The sequence below is a fragment of the Tamandua tetradactyla genome, chromosome 10, assembly GCF_023851605.1.
Source record: "Tamandua tetradactyla isolate mTamTet1 chromosome 10, mTamTet1.pri, whole genome shotgun sequence".
Taxonomy (NCBI): domain Eukaryota; kingdom Metazoa; phylum Chordata; class Mammalia; order Pilosa; family Myrmecophagidae; genus Tamandua; species Tamandua tetradactyla.
Window position 1 is genome coordinate 73286307 of NC_135336.1, and position 18259 is coordinate 73304565.

The following is an 18259-nucleotide window of genomic DNA, read 5'->3' on the forward strand; positions in this document are numbered from 1 at the left end:
TACTGAAGCCACTGTACCCTGGCGACCCTCAGCCTTTCCCATGTCAGGGAGACTAATGGTCAGGATTTACCTAAAGAGAACACAAATTTTTGAGGGACCCTAGTCTACATAAAATTCACTCTGAAACTTGACCATGCCTCTAAATCTCTAAATGCCTCAAGGCAAGGCAGATTAAAAAGTCTCAGAGGTACACTACCATGGTTTAAGAAAAAGGCACAGGCCTCCTCTACTCTTCAGTCCTAGACATGACTTAAGTACGCCTAACCTAACTCTGCCATAAAGCACTGGAGATTTTGTCCTGGACGACAGCACCACCTGAGCGGGGTAGGGCGTGAGCCTCTATGATGAGCTCCGACTCCCAGGTTTAAAGAGTCTCTCTGGATGTTAAAAATACCTCTCAAGACCAACCAGGACTCTTGGTTTCACTCAAATCTGGCCTCATAGCCGATGCCTTAGAGTTATTTCCCAGAGGATCCAGTCTGTCTCTGTCCCTTTGCAATGCATGATGAGAGGGAGGCTTGGAGATCATCAGACATTTCAAGGGACAAATATCATGGGCTGTTGGCGCTGGCCTCAAGTCATTTGCTTAGAACACAAAGCTAACTACGGTGACTGCTTGCTGTCATTTTTTTCAAACTAACTTACAAAAACAGTTTAAAGAGAGGAAGAAAGGTTAACGAGAACAACTCCTGAACAAACACCAAGGGCTCCGGTTTCCATGGTTTTCCTAAAGCAACATCTTGACTACACCCTGGGCTGATGGCAGTGATGGTGAGGAAATATTTGAAGGCGGCTTCCCAAATTCCAGGCGCTTTCCCAACCCTTTGTCACCCAAAGGCACGCTGGTGCTGCTTGGCCGCTTGTCACTGCCATCTCTGCTCTTGCTCCCCCGTCCTGAGGCTGGAACACTTGCTCGGTTTGGGGACTGATCATATACAAAGTTCCAGCAGGATGCAAGTTTGGACTCCAATGCCTCTACTTTGCACAGCAGATCTCCCACGATGTTGAGAGCAGATATTCGGGCTACAGGTGTGAGAGGGGTCCCACTGGAAGAATCATCCAGACCACGTCGGAATGTCGCTGGTGTGTTTAAACTTGAGCTGGGTCCTCGGTGACCGCTGGGAGTGGAGGGCAGGGAGCCAGTGGCCTGGACGGCAGTGTCTGTCCTCTCAGTTTCCATTGAGCTGGGCATGGGGGTCCTGGGTTTCTCCTGCTTCTGCTGCACGGCCAATTCTTGCCGCAAGTCTCTGGCCTCATCCTTGAGTCGCTGAACGGATTCTAGGAGATTCTCCTTCTCATCAAGTTCGCTCTCCAGGAAGGCATTTCTTTCAATGGCTTGATTCAAGCACTGCTCAAAGTCTTCCTGAGACATGATCGTGGCCCGCTTTGCTCTTTCCAAGTCATCATTTGCTTGTTCCAGCTCACGGATGTACTTCTGCAGTTGGTCTTTAATTGCTTTAGTCTGTGTGAGATCATCCTCTAAGGTGGAGATGTGCCGGTAGCCCTCTGAATGCTGCATTTCAAACTTCTTGATGGTTTCTAGCTCCATGCGCAGATGGTTATTTTCTGACAGGAGGTCCCTGTTCCTGGTTTCAATTTGTTGCAACTGCGTCTCCAATTCAGCTTCATACTCTTGACTTCCCTCTTGGAATTCTCGGAGTTCCTCTTGTGTATTCTCTGCCCTCTGCTTGTAGGTCATAGCCAGATCTTTCCAGTAGTTAGCTTCTTCCTCCTCAGAGCTGAAAGTCTTCTTTCCTGAGTCCTCCATTATAAAAATGGGGGAAGAGATCTACTCTTCTTGTTGCATGTTGGCCGGCTCTGGAAGCGGGGACCAGGCGCAGGCAGCGGCAGCGAAGGGCGCCGCGACTGGGTCCCCTCTCCTTCACTTTTGAAGGACAATTTTGCTGGATATAGAATTCCTGGTTGGCAGTTTTTCTCTTCTAATAATTCAAATATCATTCCCCTGTCTTCTCGCCTCCATGGTTTCTGCTGAGAAATCTATGCATAGTTTTGTTGGGCTTCCCTTGTATGTGATGGATTGTTTTTCTTTTGCTACTGTGAAGATTCCCTCTTTCTCTTTGACTTCTGACATTCTGATTAGTAAGTGTCTTGATGTACGTTTACTTGGATCTCTGCTCTTTGGGGTACTCTGCAGTTCTTGGATCTGTAATTTTAAGTCTTTCATAAGAGCTGGGAAATTTTCAGTGATAATTTCCTCCGTTAGTTTTTCTCCTCCTTTTCCCTTCTCTTTTCCTTCTGGGACACCCACAACACGTATATTCGTGTGCTTCATATTGTCATTCAATTCTCTGAGCCCCTGCTCATATTTTTCCATTGTTTTCCCTATATTTTCTTTTTCTTGTCGGATTTCAGATGTTCCGTTCTCCAGTTCACTAATTCTGTGTTCTGCCTCTCGAAATCTACCATTGTAGGTTTGCATTGTTTTTTTCATCTCTTCTCCCGTGCCTTTCATTCCCGTAAGTTCTGTGATTTGTTTTTTCAGACTTTTGATTTCTTCTTTTTGTTCATTCTTTGCATTCTTTATATCCTCCTTCAACTCACTGATTTGCTTTTTGATGAGGTTTTCCATGTCTGTTCGAACTTTCTGAATTGTTTCCACTCCTGTATCTTATTTGAATTGTTGGTTTGTTCCTTTGACTGGGCCATATCTTCAGTTTTCCTAGTGTGATTTTTTATTTTTTGCTGGAGTCTAAGCATTTAATTACCTTAATTAGTTTATTCTAGAGATTGCTTTCACTTCTTTTACCTAGGGTTTTCTTGCTGGATGAATTTGTTATCTGTCTCTTCTTTGGCATTCAGTTCAGCTTTTTCTGGACGTCTAGCTTAGGTTTTGTTTAACAGAGGAGAATTTTTCAGTTCTTGTTTTCTTGTTTCTCACCCTGCTTGTATGGTGCCTTTTTGCCCCCACACTTAGGAGAGCCTACTTAGGTATTTTAGACCACAGCCAGATTTTCCATATGAAACTGGCCTCCTATCAGGAGGAAAAGAGTCACCTGCGTCGATTTTGCCTGAGGGTGAGAGGTTGAAAGACTTTCCTGTGAAGTCTCTGGACTCTGTTTTTCTTATTCTGCCCAGTATGTGGTGCTTGTCTGCCTGCAGGTCCCACCAGCATAAGATGATGCGGTACTTTTAACTTTGGCAGACTCTCCCTGCTGGGGGTGTGGTGGAGACAGAGGAGAGGTTGTAGGCTGGTTTTAATGGCTTCAAATTACCAAGCCCTGGTGTCTGAATACCTTGAGGAAGGGATTCCACCTGAGTTGGGCTTCACCCCTCCCCTGGGGAAGGCACAGGCTCCAGACAAGCCCTCAAACAAACTTGTTTCTACCTATATGGGGCAGTTGCAGCCTGAGAAGTTCTACTACTGTATCCAAAGGCAGTCAAGCCTTTGTAGAAACACAGCCACAAAAACCTCTGTTTCCTGTTTTTTTTTCTTTTTCTGTCAGCCCTTCAGCCTTGGCGCCGGGGCAAAAGTGAGTGACATCCACTTTGACCTGGTTCACCTGAGCTGGGGGCCTATTTTTAGTAGTCAGAATTTGTTAATTAATTCCACAATTGGCGTTTGGTTGGGCTCAGCCACTGCTGCTGGTAAAGTCTCTTTCCTTTCCCTGTTTAAAGCAGCCTATGGGGGATGGGTGCCAGCTGCCACGGCTTTGGGAACTCACGGTTCTGAGGGGGCTTGCAGCTGGTCCAGCTGGTCCAAACTGGGGTACGCTGTATGTCTGGTCACTGAAGTGGCCCCAGGAGCTGTTCTGCACTGTTTCTGGTTATTTAGTAGTTATTCTGGAGGACAAACTAAAACGTGCACATTGCTAAGCTGCCATCTTGGCCCGGAACTTGTGGTTTACTTTTGCTATGTATGAATGCAGTGGAAAACTAAAAATTAGTTATAGAATTGATTGTTATGTTAGATTAGTAGTTGTAATTCATAGAAAAAACAGTAATAGCAATATAAAATACTTTGCTTTAGATCATTTACACTAAAATCATATATAGAATTATATATAATTATCGAATAATTTAAATCTGAAAGTAATTTTCCCTATGAAATATTAATTATTATTACAGATAGAATGGCAGAAATGTGAGAATGTATAGCATTATTCCAAAAAATTTGATGTTCCTGTCTTGATATTTTAAGGATAGTAATGGAAACTTGGAATTAGCGGTGGCTTTCCTTACTGCAAAAAATGCTAAGACACCACAGCAGGAGGAGACAACTTACTACCAAACAGCACTTCCTGGAAATGATAGATACATCAGTGTGGGAAGCCAAGCAGATACAAGTAAGTTTCCTTCTTATTCTTAGTATTTTAATAGAAATGTAAGAAATAACTTTCCTTTGGAATATATTTATTTTGTTTAAGCACAGTGAAGGCTAAAAAGAACTACTTTAACTGTGCATGTTTTTTATGTATTTGAGAGAGCATATATTTTTATTACTTACTTTGTATTCTTTTTCCAGATTAGAAGTAAAGGATTTTATTTATGTTATATATCATTTCTTGTGGTGTCCGTTGCTGGAAAATATGGAATAGCTACAAATATATTCATAAAAATAAGCAAAATTCCTAGAACTTAAATGGGTACAATCTTCTGTTTCATAGGTTTTAAGTGTTGATAACAGCCTTAGTATTATTTTTGAAGGAAAATGTTTTAATTATGATAGTTTTACCATTTAACAAGATTTTTTCTCCCTCTCACCCAGATATAAAGATTTTGGAAAAATGTTTACTGTTTCAGACGATCCACATCCCCCCCAAAAATAAACTTGAATATGTAGTTTGGATGCATGTGTGTGTATATATATATATATATATGTATATATATATACATATAGTATATTTACCTATACACACACACACACACACACACATACATGCATATGGGTATTTTATTTGGGACTGTCATTTTTATCCATCATATAAATTGTTTACGCTTACATAGCCCTCAGACTTTTTCAGTATTTATCCAGTTACTTCCAAATACCCCCATAGACTCTATGTACTTATTATTGTATTTATACTATATAAAGTACATGCAATATGAATTTGAGAAGTTGAATTTCTAAAATATATGAACAGAATTTCAAATTTTGTTCATAGATCTTCTCAATATTGGTAAGCAACCATAGCCCATTTACATAGAAGTTTGTAGCTACTGATTGGCATTAAATCCCTTTTAGTCTTTATTGATAAAATAACTAATTTTCACCTTTTAGCATATTCTTAATATTTTTGTTCCACAAACTATCTTCCATCAGTTGTATAGCTCTATCTATATGAATATTCCCATCTCATATAGCTCTAGTATGTGATGGAAGAAACTATGTATGTTTAAGAAAGAGTCAGTTCCTTATTTCCAATTTCAGAACAAACTGTGATTGACTCCTGTCTATATCTCTAGCCTCATTTTCCACTGTTCTCCTTTTACTTTACACTGTGTTAATACAGAATGCTTTGAAGTTCTTATACACTCAATGCTGTCTACTTCTTTGTCTTTATACTTGATGTTCTCTCTATGTGGAGTCGTTTTCTGGCCTTTTTCTTCCTAGCCTAATTTTTTTGGCCTTAGAAGGCTTAGGTCAGGAGGTGTTCTAAAATGTTTCCCCTACCCTCTATGTTGGGCTAAGTCCTTCTGTAGAACCTAGAATATAGTTCTTTTTTTTTTTTTTTTGCCTGGGCAGGCATTGGGAAACGAACCCTGGTCTCCAGCATGTATAGTTCTGTTTTAAATTTATTGTTTTATGATGAAATTATTTGAATGTGCCTGTCTTCCTCACCAGACTGTAAGCTTAACAGGGCAAGAGAACATTCATGTTCCCACTACCATATTTAAAAAGTGCTTGGCATGCTGCAAGTGTTCAAAAAGTGTTTATTGAATTATTTTTGATTATATGTATGGAAAAACTATTTCAAAAGCATTGAAAGGGCAAGAGGTTGAGAAGCTTCTTTCAAGAAGTTGGAAAAAAGAGAAATGGTATAAAGATAGAGAAATTAGTATTTGAGAATATCATTTCATATCTTTCAAGCTTCTAAGACACGGAGGAGAGAAAGAAACGGTAGAAAAGGAAAGAAGAATGCTTTTACTGCAGGCTAATAGTTAAAGTGAAGAAAGCTTGGTTCAATGTTCTAGTTGAAAAGATTAAAAAGATTTTAGACAGGTATTTATGAACCTATAAATAGTATACTTTGTGATGCAAAATAACATATGCTTGGGAGATTTAAGATTTTAAGAAACAAGATAACTTATTTGCTCTGTGAAAGCAAGAAATTATTGCTTAAACAAATTGTTAACACCTGTTCAAGACTTTTGCTAAAGATAGTGAAAATGTTATAGTGGACAAGAAGAGAAATTTGAATAGGTGTCTTTAGGGAGAAGCAGCCTGGTTTCAGAAGGCATGGGCCACATTTGCCGATTATGAAGGAATTTTTTTTTTGCCTTCATGAGTGTATCTAATGAAAGATAACCTCCAAGTAATTTTATTTTCCACTTGAAAAAAGGACAGGGTATGGAGTTTCAGATTTCATCTCAACTGATATAGTGCTGCGTTCAGTAAATTGCTTGCCTTTGTGGTTTCTTAATCTATAAAATATATTTATTCTAATACGAATATACTGTATAGCTAATTAGGATAGTATGTACGTAAAAGTGGTTTGAGATAATTGAGAAGCTAACTGTTGTATAAATCTAATGTGGTGATTGTGTTTATCGAATTAGAAATAGTACTAGAATTCAAATTGGAAAAAGTACCTGATGGGGTGATAATAATATTTATTAAGAAATCTATTAAAGTATATTCAGACCAGGTTTTATACAGTTTTAAGAAGTACAGCTTTCTTTAGGAAATAGTCTTGATTCAATATTTAAGGTAAGTAGTGTCATAATGTAGTGTTATATAATTTAAACCTGAGAAAATAAAGAGGTAGCAAACAAGCAGATATTCAAATAATATATTCTCTTTAAATTACTGTTCATTTATTTGGACGAAGATAAGAAGTCTTCTAAAAATTATGTGGGGGCAAAAATTATTTGTGGGAAAAAAAGGATAGAAAATAACTACAAATGAATATAAAAGTGCAAGACATTTGAAAAAGACTAAGTATTGAAGGAAGGTAGAATATTAGAATGATCAGAGTATGAGGAAGTTCTCAAGGGATTGTTGTTAATATAAAAACTATTTTTGAGCATTTCCTCAGTTTTGTTTGAAATGCATTGTTATCATAAAGTTAACCATCACTTAAGTTAATTATTTTAAATATGCAGGGATATTTATTATCAATTTTTTTTCTTCTTTCTCCCCACTCCCCCTAATTTTCCCCTAAACATCAAGGGCTAAAGCATAATCAAAGCCATGCTAAGTTTAAGTTTGTCTGCTGTTATTTGCAGAACTGACAGAACATCTAAGTTTGAAATAAAATCTCTATTAAATGCTAAGTACATATGCTTCCTTTTTGGTATAAGCTTGCTGGTGTATAACTGTTTATAACTTAAAGTTTCTTTTAGAGGTAATAAAGTGTATGTTTTTTGATGATGAGAAAAATTTAGTTTTTAAACAAATAACCCAAAGAGAGAGTCATATTGGGGCTTACAGGGACATTTTCATTTATGCCTATACAGATACTTGATTTGAAGAGCACTTATATTTGAGCCTTCATATAGTATTGAAGAATTAATTATATTTGCATTAGTTAGTGTATGATATGCTTTTCTAGTGCATTTTTATCTTTCACTTTAGAGGGAAAAAAGAAACCTTTTTAAGGAAAGCATATATTCTACATAATAAGGAATTTAGAAGTAGTATACCTGGTGTTTTTATTTTACTTTGGAAACATTTCTTACTATAATTTAATACTCAGTTGAGTACTGAGAAAAGATCCAAATTATTTGTATTATACTTTTCAAAAGTCCCAGGGGCCTTTTATCATTTCTTGGACATCCTGCCCAGATGAAATGTTGTAGATTGTCAAATACATGTCACTTGTGCCCCCTCCACTTAAATTGAGATTAAAATTGTTTGAGGGTTTTGCAGTCAAAAATACTAATAAGGATGGGATTAGGGCACAAAGCAAGGTTTTGACATACTATAGCTATATTTAATAGTCTGAGTAGAGATTCTGCAAAGTTTTTTTGTCATGGCAAACTCTGTCATAGACGTGACCATAGAAGGCTTTGCCCAGTTTGAAATCTAATAGCAATATTCTTTCTTTCATGACCATTAAATTCTTTTGAACTTTTTTAAAACAGGAAAAAAACAGTATATGCCCACCAGAGCAACATGTGCTACAATTGAGCAATCAATCTATGGATCAAAAGATAAGAGGGATTTGGGTAGGTAATTTTAACACAGAAAGTTAAGTCACATTGACTTACGTTTTTGAGAAATTGGCATAACACATTGGAGTGAGTGTCAACTGGTAGACCCTTCACAGATTTATAATCAGTGTATTTTTCTTTTTTCCCAAAAGAACTTGATTTAGAAAGGGTCACATGGAAAGTGAGAAAAACATTGAGATTCTGTCTTAAAACTCTGGTCATGGTTGGGCAGACTAGTAGTAATTTAAACTACAAGTGATCCACAGATCTAGACCAGCTGCTTTCATCCCTACTGAGGATAAATCACTTATATTAGACAGTTCAGGATTTTAGTGGTTGAACACTGATAGTATTTCCCATTCTCAGAGTTTGTTAAAGAAGTAACTCAGATAAAAGAAATACAATAAAGTCTCTTTTTCCACAGAGATTTCTAGTGAATAGAACTATTTGATGGTCCATCACAAGTCAAATTTATACTTAAAAGTGAGATTCTGAAATGATCTGAAAGTTGTTACATATATTGATTAAATGTAAATAGACATATTCTTTTAGATATGAACTGTAGAATGACTAGGATAAATTAATGAACTTTCTGTGCATTTTCGGCAGACTAGTAGTCATGGAACTTTGCTCTCTTTGTTGACAAATACAGAATATTAACATCTGATTTTTTGTTTCATAATCCAAATTGTTAAAACATAATAAAGTTCATGTCAGAAACTCAGGAAGGGCTTCCTAGTATTCCTCTTCCTTACTTCTTAATGCTGCCATTATAATCTTAGCAGCTGTGATTAAGAACAGAACTAGACCACTAAGAGTTAAGGTGTTCAGTACCATGGCGTGGCTGGTAATCACACATGACAACTTAAATTTCAATTTTAATTAATTGAAAATATTAAAATTCAATTCCTGGGCGGGCCACGGTGGCACAGGAGGCAGGAATGCTTGCCTGCGATGCCAGAGGACCCGGGTTCGATTCCTGGTGCCTGCCCATGTTAAAAAAAAAAAAAAAATTTCCCCCCAAGTTAATATATAAATGTAGTGAAGCCTCAATAAAAAATTTAACAAAAAAAAAATTCAATTCCTAAGTTGTGCTAGTCATATTTTAAATGCTCCAAAATAGTCTGTATGTGACTAGTGCTTACTATGTTGGGCAGTGCAGATAATAGTACATTTCCATCATCACAAAAGTTCTATTGTAAAGCACTTTTTCATAGAATTTGAGTTCTGTAGCAGTGAGAAGATCAGAAAAGTAGTAACACTTTATGGGAGGGAGCTGGTTGATTGAGGGGAGAGGAGATGGAAAAGTGGAGTGGGAAACATTTCCAATCTCCTTACTGAGCATCCCTCTATTCATATCTGCCTTTCTATTTTTTTTTTCAATTTTTCAATTAAAAAATAAATATAACAATGAACAACACAAACGTTCTTAGCATATGATCATTCCATTTGCCTTTCTCTTTTAACAGCATTTTTAATCTTCTGATGGCCTAATTTTTTTTTTTTTCCAAGCCATTCAGTTTGCAAGTTTTTCAGTTTTTGTATAACAGCTTTTTCTTTTAGTTGTTTCCATCTGGTCATATTCTCATTACCTCTTCTTAAACTCTTGCTCAACCCTTTAACTCTTCAGTACAGAAACAGAGTCCTGCTCATGTCACTCCCTTGCCTTAAGAAATCTTTGCTGGTTTTAAAAATAAACTGGGCTTTTTTTTTTTTTTTACAAGTCCCTTCCCTAGGAAGATAATGAAAAAGGTGGAAGAACATTGTTTTTCTTCCAGAATCCAAATCTTTTGTATAGAGAATTGTAGTTGAACTAGGTTATGGGTTATATGGGCTTTTGTGAACTAATTCGGAAACTTTATTTCACTTAATATAATATTATTATGGGAAAATAAATTATGAGTTATACATAGCATGTACCTTTGAAGTCTAGTTCAGTAAGTTGATGACTGCATTTATTTTTGGAGTTGACTGATAAATATTTGGTAGTTGATTTTTAAGCTAGTACAAAGGTATTTCCTTGGGAAATAAAATATTTATTATGGTGAGTTTTGTGTTTTGATGTTTATTTCTGATTTTGCAGAGAAAATGTTTTACTTTAGGCACTGTTGAAAATGTTGGAGATTACTGCTTATATGCTTTTGTAATGCTGCTTATATGCTTTTGTAACATGAATTTTCTACAAGTGTTATCCAAAAGTAACGCTTCCACACATGCATCATTGAACTGTGTTACACTGATACCAGAGGCAGTGGTGTTTTACCAAGAACCTACCCTGACACAGGTATAAGAGTTTCATAATGCTTTGGTATTTGAATGGGACTTTTACAGAGGCATTTTTAGTTAGCAGTTGTTTATGGCTAGCCTTATTTATTCTCTGTCCCTTTTTGAGTATGAGCATATAAGAAAATCATGGGATAGATTTCATTCTAACATTGTTGCAGCATTCCTTGTTTTAGAGAAATCATTGCTTCATTATTTCCAGAGAATGAATTCAAGTTTAACCATTCTGTATGAAAAAACATTTTGCACTTTCTTAATATATGGTCTTAAGAGCAAATGTTTTTGGTATATGAGTAAGGTAATAATACGTTTCTTTCAGGCTTGTTATACTAATGTGAAAAGAAGCAGCTCTATGGAGTAATGGAAACATGGGAAAAAATCATTGTTGATTATAGTGAAACTGCAAATAATGAACTTCTACTGCTTAAAGTATAAAGTCCCATCTTGTCAGTTAAGAATCAATAGTCCCTTGTCTTCTCCCTGCAAGGCCAGGGCAGATAATATCAGTGTGTGTGGCAGGTTCTGTGTAAGACAGTAGGTTGGGTTGGAGATGGGGGCAAAAAAGAGACGGAATATTCTGTCTCAAGGAAGCTATTGCTTCTTAATTTTGGCTTTAAAGCACCATGGTTTTTGCCATGTATGAATCATGTGGTCAGGGCTTTTTGATCTTAAGACCCCTTTACAGCCTTAAAATTTATTGACTTCGAAGGCCTTTTGTTTATATGAGTTATTTTGGTCAAAATTTGTGGTATCAGAAATTAAAACGAAAGTTTAAATTATTCGTATTAAAATAATCCATTTCATGTTAGCATAAATAACACATTTTTAAAAATTAATTATATTTTTATGAAATAAATTAGGGGTATATTATTTTATATTGTTGCAAATCTCTATTGTCTACCATAATAGAAGATAGCTGAAGTCTCAGATATGCTTCTGCATTCATTCTGTTGGGATGCATTGTTTTGATTAAAGTATATGAAGAAAATCTGGTTTCATGCAAATATAGAGTTAGAAAAGGGAGCAGTACTTGTTCAGATAAAAATATTCTTTCTTAATTCTATATTAGAACTTGATTAGTTGCAATGTGTAATCAGAATCACATATATCATCTTTTCTTACTGTTACGTTAAAATCCATTGTCAGTTTTGCCCTTTGAATAGATCTTTTGCCCATGCGTGATTTTTTAACATTGTGCATGTTTATTGGAAAATATTTTCTTCCAACTGTTGGATAAATATCTATGGTCTAAAAAACATATCTGTTAATATCATCACTTATCTCACCAGATTAAGCCTTAAGTGTTGTGGAGACATCAAGCATACTGGCAGAGGAAACAAGTTTTCCAAAGTTCAGATTTTTGCTTTAAATCTGGAAATTAATCATTGACAACAAGCACTCTCATTTGTTTTCTTTAAATTGAATGTGTTACGTTGTCTGTTTTCGAGAAAATGTTTTCCTAATACTCAAATCTGAACAACTATAGTTTGTAGTTTTCATGGAAGTAAAAATGGCGTTCCATGAAAAAGCAGCTAGTTCACCTTGTACTCACACATTGTACTAGTGTTTTTTTGTTGTTGTTGTTAGAAATTCACATGCTCTAGATATACAGCAGAAGTAGTTTATACATACTTTCTATTGCAACACATAGACTTAAAAGAACATGTAAGTCATAATTTAATAAAATTGATTTTTGCCTTTTCATCAAGAACATTCTTTGGTGAAACTGTTTTGTTTTGCTTTTTAATAGTGAGTATGCATGTATGTAATACAGTGGATACTCATACAGTTTGGTGCTTCTGCCTTTATTTATGCTAAGTTGCAGCAGTTTACCTACTATTGTTTTTTATCATCTGTACATATGTAACCACAGGCACAGAACATCTTAATATTATTATCCCATCCACTTAAATGTAAGGTAATAACAGATATTTTTCTTTTTTCTTTCTCTTCACATTGTTTTGTAACCTGTTACCTCTCTCCTACGTAATAGTTTTCCACGGTCCCTATCATTGTTTAAATGACAATGGGAATATTTCTTATTGTCATTTTATGAGTTAAAAATGTTGATCAATATATATTAGAAGATTGGCTTAAAAAGAAGTTTTATATAAGGTGGTAAAAGCTATAGACTTTATTTTTTGTAAGAAGAAGAGTAGCATTAAAGCTACTTAACTTTTGTTGAAAGAGGAACAATTTCATTTATTTGTAAATTTCTTTGTTTTCACCTGAAATAAAAGTTTTGTTTGACATAAAAAGGACTGCATGATATAAAACAATTCAGATGGGGCAGAAGTATTTAAAATAGGAAATGAAAGTTCTTTACCTTTTCATAATTATCTTCATTGAAATTAACCACACTTAACAGTTTGACATTTCGTTTCAGAATTAAAAATTGTATATATAAGCATATATCTGTGGTCAAGTAGTTTCTGAAACAGTTTTCAAGGGCTCAGTTGTTAATTATCATAATTTGTTAAATAATGTTTAAGTGGTAGTGTAGACAAATTGTAATGTTAATGTCTTTGAAAAAATAGTTGCTAAAGCTGATGAGGTATTTAATTGTGTACATTTGGGTTAATTTTAGAACTCATAGATATAAATATTTAGTTGTGTTGATTTCAATTTTTGTTGGTAAGGAAAATGTCTGCTAGTCTTCCTTTTAGCTTCTAGTCAGAGATCATAGAGTAAATCCTGAGATTCTTCTGCAATGAAGAATATTTTTGTTGCTTCAGATATATTTTAAAGAAAAAGATTAATTAAAGTATAACCAATTTAAAATGTTTTCATTCTCTTCAGAGAGGCTCTTATAAAGAAATACAGAATTAAGTTGATATTGACTTTGGTTCAATAGCATATATTTGATATTTGATAAGAATTACTTTTCATTTTGTTTGACTTTTAATTTTGAGAAAGATAATTTTGCTTTTCAGATGTCATTGATCTCACTGGAGATGATAAAGATGATCTTCAGAGGGCAATTGCCTTGAGTTTGGCAGAATCGAACAGGGCATTCAGGGAGACTGGAATAACTGATGAGGAGCAAGCCATTAGCAGGTAAAAAGTATAATTTATATAAAGCAAATGTAAATACTATAACGGAAATAATAATTGGCTTTAATTTTAAAAGGCAATAAGATATACTTTATTACTCTAAACAACTATTAATATACTTCTATATTACTTTTATGTTTTATGTAACCAAAATTTTCATATTTTAATTCTGATTGTGATTGAAACTTTACTTTTAGGATTTGAGAGTAGTCTTTTAGAGGATTAAATTTAAGACTGTGTTTTAATAATTCTCCATTTTTTTCTTCCCTTTAGTTCCTTTTTGGATATACTGACCAATTTCAGCTTCCAGTCATTATTAACAGGGGTGTTTACTCTTAAGGACCAAGAGTAAATATTTTAGGCTTTGGTGGGCCATATTCATTTTGTTGCATAGAGGTGAATGAGCAGGACTGTGTCCATTAAAACTTAATTTATAACAACAGCTGCCCGCTGGGTTTGGCACCTGGACTGTAGTTTGCTGACTGGCAATCTGTAGTATGTTTATAGAGTATTTTCTTTTTAAGAAATCCAAGCTGTGTGATATAGTGTATTTTTTAAAATTTAATAGCCTAAACTTTTCACTTTGAAGCAGTTTGATTCACCTATGGATCAAATAGATGAATTTGGTTTCATCACTAAGAAATGTTTATTCTATTTTATTTTTTTTATTAATTTAAAAATTTTTTTTAAAATACCAAAAAAACACCAAACGCAGACATTCGCAATTTTTGATCATTCCATTCTACATATGTAATCAGTAATTCACAATATCATCACATAGTTGCATATCATCATCATGATCATTTCTTAGAACAATTAAATCTATTCAGAAAAAGAAATAAAAAGAAAACGGAAAAAAATTCATGTATACCATATACCCCACCCCTCCCCCTCACTGATCACCAGCATTTTACTCCAAATTTAGAAATGTTGATTTTAAAAAAACGCTTTAGATTATAACTAAGTATAATCTTCTAAATAGCTGTTGTGGGCAGTGATAATTCTATTTTACTGAAGAAGAAATTTAGCTTAAGAGGTAAAATGATTTTCTAAAGAAGCACAGCTCATATGGATCTGTTCGCTCCAGTGCTTTTTCACTGTAACACAATAGGTTAGTAGCAGAATGTTCTAGTTTTCTCAGATAATATTGACACCATATCAATAGCAAATTTTTTTTCTAAATAATCTGAGATTACTTTATGGTAGGAGATAACCTTGAAATGCTTCCTTTAGCAAAGTCATATTCTTTATAAATTTTAATTTTACTTTTTAATATCTCTAAATATTACTTTGGAAACTTGTAAGACATTTATATTAAATGGGAAGATGTAATTAAAATTTGTTGTCCCCCTTTGAATTGTAGCTAATATCATTTAATTTTAATGTAAAACCAAAAATGTGTAGTCAGTCTTTCTTGGGCCATTTTAATTAGTTTTATTTTGTGAAGGGTGGATAAATTATATAAACTAGATTTTGACTTTTTTTAAGAAGTGAATGGAATGAAATAATTCTAGAACAGTTATATAGCCTGACAATGTTAAACTTTGATGACAAATATTTTAAACATGAAATAAATCAGTTGGATTTTATATTAAAGAGAAATGATGATGTTATGTGAAAAAGAGGTTATAAAATAGAATAGACTATGTAATATGCAATTCTTTTTTTTTTTTTTTTTTTTTTTTTTGGTGCATGGGCAGGAACTGGGAATTGAACCTGGGTTTCCGGCATGGCAGGCAAGAACTCTGCCTGCTGAGCTACTGTGACCCGCTCAGCAATTCTTATTTTAAAGATTATGTGCTTATTTTTGTTTATATGAATTTATATTAGCATAAAATAGAAAAAATTCTGTAAATGTATGTACCAAATCAGCAGTTCTGTTTTGTGTGTTCTCTAATAATCTGGAAACAGCATGTAATAGAGAATAAAAGGCAAAGCTAACTTCAGAGTTGAAAGATTAAGACTATTTTCTAATCCAGTATTGTTTATTCTAATCTAATACATATATATTGTTTGAGATCCTCATTTTTGCTGGATTGAAAAGAAAATCTCTAAAGACAGTGCTCTTTTTCATTCATTGTCTTTTAAATTTTAACTTACTTTAGTTAATCCATTTTTACTAATATTTAAACATTTTAAATAGTTAAATCAAAATATTAATTGCTAAAATAGTAAATATTTAAATATCTTTATTGTACATGATGTTACAGAGATTCAGCATCCTGTAATATTACTGAGATTACTGGATAGTAAAGTTAAATCAATATGTATGAAGTTAAATCTATGTGTATATTTAAAAATTTGTGACTAAATGTTAAATACAAAATGTGTGGTTGATAAGCACATATATAAATAATATTGTAGCAGAAAAAAGAATGTGAAAATTTTAGCTAAAAATTTGGCAAAGAAGTATTGTTCCTGTGAGTTTTATTAAAGTATAGTACTCTTAAGTTCAAAAGTAAAATAAAAATACTTAATCTATCCTAGTCTTATATTAATATAAATTAAAAAGCTAAAGATGAAAAGAACCGTTTCAAATGTATATACATCAAGATGCCAAGGTTATTATAAAAAATGTACTTTAGTTATAAATGGTAGATTATGTAAAATTAATTTTGTGTCAGCTTTATTTGCTTTCAATGAATTTGCCCAAATCTAATATTAAACATTGAAAAGACTCAAGTTTTAATGACAAAAAGTTCTATTTTCCCTATTAAAAACCGGTTTTATTTTCCCTGTTAGTACATAATACCCTGTTTTTAATGCACAACTTCTTTTTAGGATAAATTTGAATGTATGGATGATTAGGTTTATTTTACACAACAGTCATAAGACAGACTTTTAGTACCCATATCTGAAGGTAATTAAATATGTATTCAAATTCAACTAAGATCCAAGAAGCAAAAGTCATGATTTCTATCTTGGACCAATGCAGCACATAGCCAAGGTAGGTAGTTGCAAGTTTTTAATCTTTTGAAGATTTATCTCCGGGGGTTCATCTTCCTGGATGAATGAATTCAAGAATTGTACTATTAACCATCGTGATTGTCCACTATAGGGTTAACTATGATTCCAGTCCCATGTTTTATCCACTAGCTTTCCTTCTAGTGACATACATGACTCTAAACTTCCCCTTTCAGTCACAATCATGCACATAATTAGTGCCATTAGTGATGCATTTTTAAGGAAAAGTTTTTATATCTTGTTTAAAAGTAAAGTTAGCTAATTATTTCCCAAGTTATATGGCAGAATTTTGCCAAAAAAGTCCTACAATCATTTAACAAAGTTCATATTTCAATAAACATGCTTTAATATGAATTCACACATTTGGGCTGTTACATTATTGTGCATAATAATTAGACGAAATAAAGCCTGTCTTTTACGTTTTACAAATCCAACCATGTTTAGGCACTGTGCTGATTTGAAACTGCTATATACTCTAGAAAAGTCATGTTCTTTTTTCTTTTTGCATGGGCAGGCACTGGGAATCGAACCCAGGTCTCTGGCATGGCAGGCGAGAACTCTGCCTGCTGAGCCACTGTGGCCCACCCAAGCCATGTTCTTTTAACCCTAATCCAGTCTTGTGGGGGCAGTCATGTCCTTTTTTTTTTTAATTAATTAAAAAAAATTCAACAACAAACGCACAAAAGCATTTTTAACATATGATCATTCCATTCTAGTCACGTACTTTTAATCCTGATCCATTATTGTATAGTAGAGCTTTTGATTAGGTTGTTTCCATGGAGATGTGACACACCCAATTATGGGTGTGACATTTTGACTAGATGGATATATGATCTGCCCATTTAAGGAGGGTTTCAGTTAGTTTACTGGAGAGCTTACAGAGAGAAATAGTTCAGAACTGACACAGATACAGACATTTGGAGATTGAGAGAAAAAGCCTGGGTGCTAAGCAAGGACTTAAAGAAATAGCCAGAACCTGAAGAGAAGTATCTCCAGCCCCAGGATAGAGATGGAACAGAGTTTTGCCCTGGAGCAGCTAAGTAAGGGCCCACAGATCTTAGAGAGGAAGCCACTGGAATCAGAAGCTGGCAGCAATGGACCCAGACCATTAGATGCCAGCCACGTGCCTTCCCACATGACAGACATTGGGTTTTCTTTGGAGTTAAGGTGTCTTTCTTTGGATTTTTTAAAAAAAAAATTAAAAGTTTGGATAATTTTAAGGCCTTAGAATGGTAAACTTGTAACTTAATAAATCCCCTTTATAAAAGCCATTCCATTTCTGATATGTTGCATTCTGGCCATTTTAGCAGATTGAAACAGGAACCCATAAATTTCATGATAAAAGTTTTTAGGTTGAATATTTCTAAGTATGCTTCCTAATATGATTACTCTTTAATGTCAGGATGAGATGTGTTCATTATAATTACCTCTGTTGTCATTGCTTAGGGAACAAGTTAAATAATTGGATTGTGTTGATTATATTGTTTCTGGTTTGTGTTTATGGCATATTTATTTTAAAAATGGATTGCCTCATGGAGTATCTTTGAACCAATTGGACAGGATATAAGGCCACATTCTAGCTAAAATTGGTAGAAGGTCCATACACCTAAGAACTTTAGGGAAA

The 18259-nt window shown here is 34.3% G+C and overlaps 1 protein-coding gene and 1 pseudogene across 1 annotated transcript in view; one reads left to right on the forward strand and one right to left on the reverse strand.

The window, feature by feature from the left end:
* Positions 1-594: 594 nt before the first annotated feature.
* Positions 595-1850, reverse strand: LOC143648539 (nuclear distribution protein nudE homolog 1 pseudogene; annotated as a pseudogene).
* An 11710-nt stretch (positions 1851-13560) lies between these two features.
* The window catches only part of USP25 (ubiquitin specific peptidase 25), a 147217-nt gene continuing 142518 nt past the window's right edge, over positions 13561-18259 (forward strand). Inside the window, exon 1 of the mRNA XM_077118742.1 lies at positions 13561-13674. The gene's annotated coding sequence lies outside the window, so the exon portion shown is untranslated. The remainder of the gene's footprint in view (positions 13675-18259) is intronic.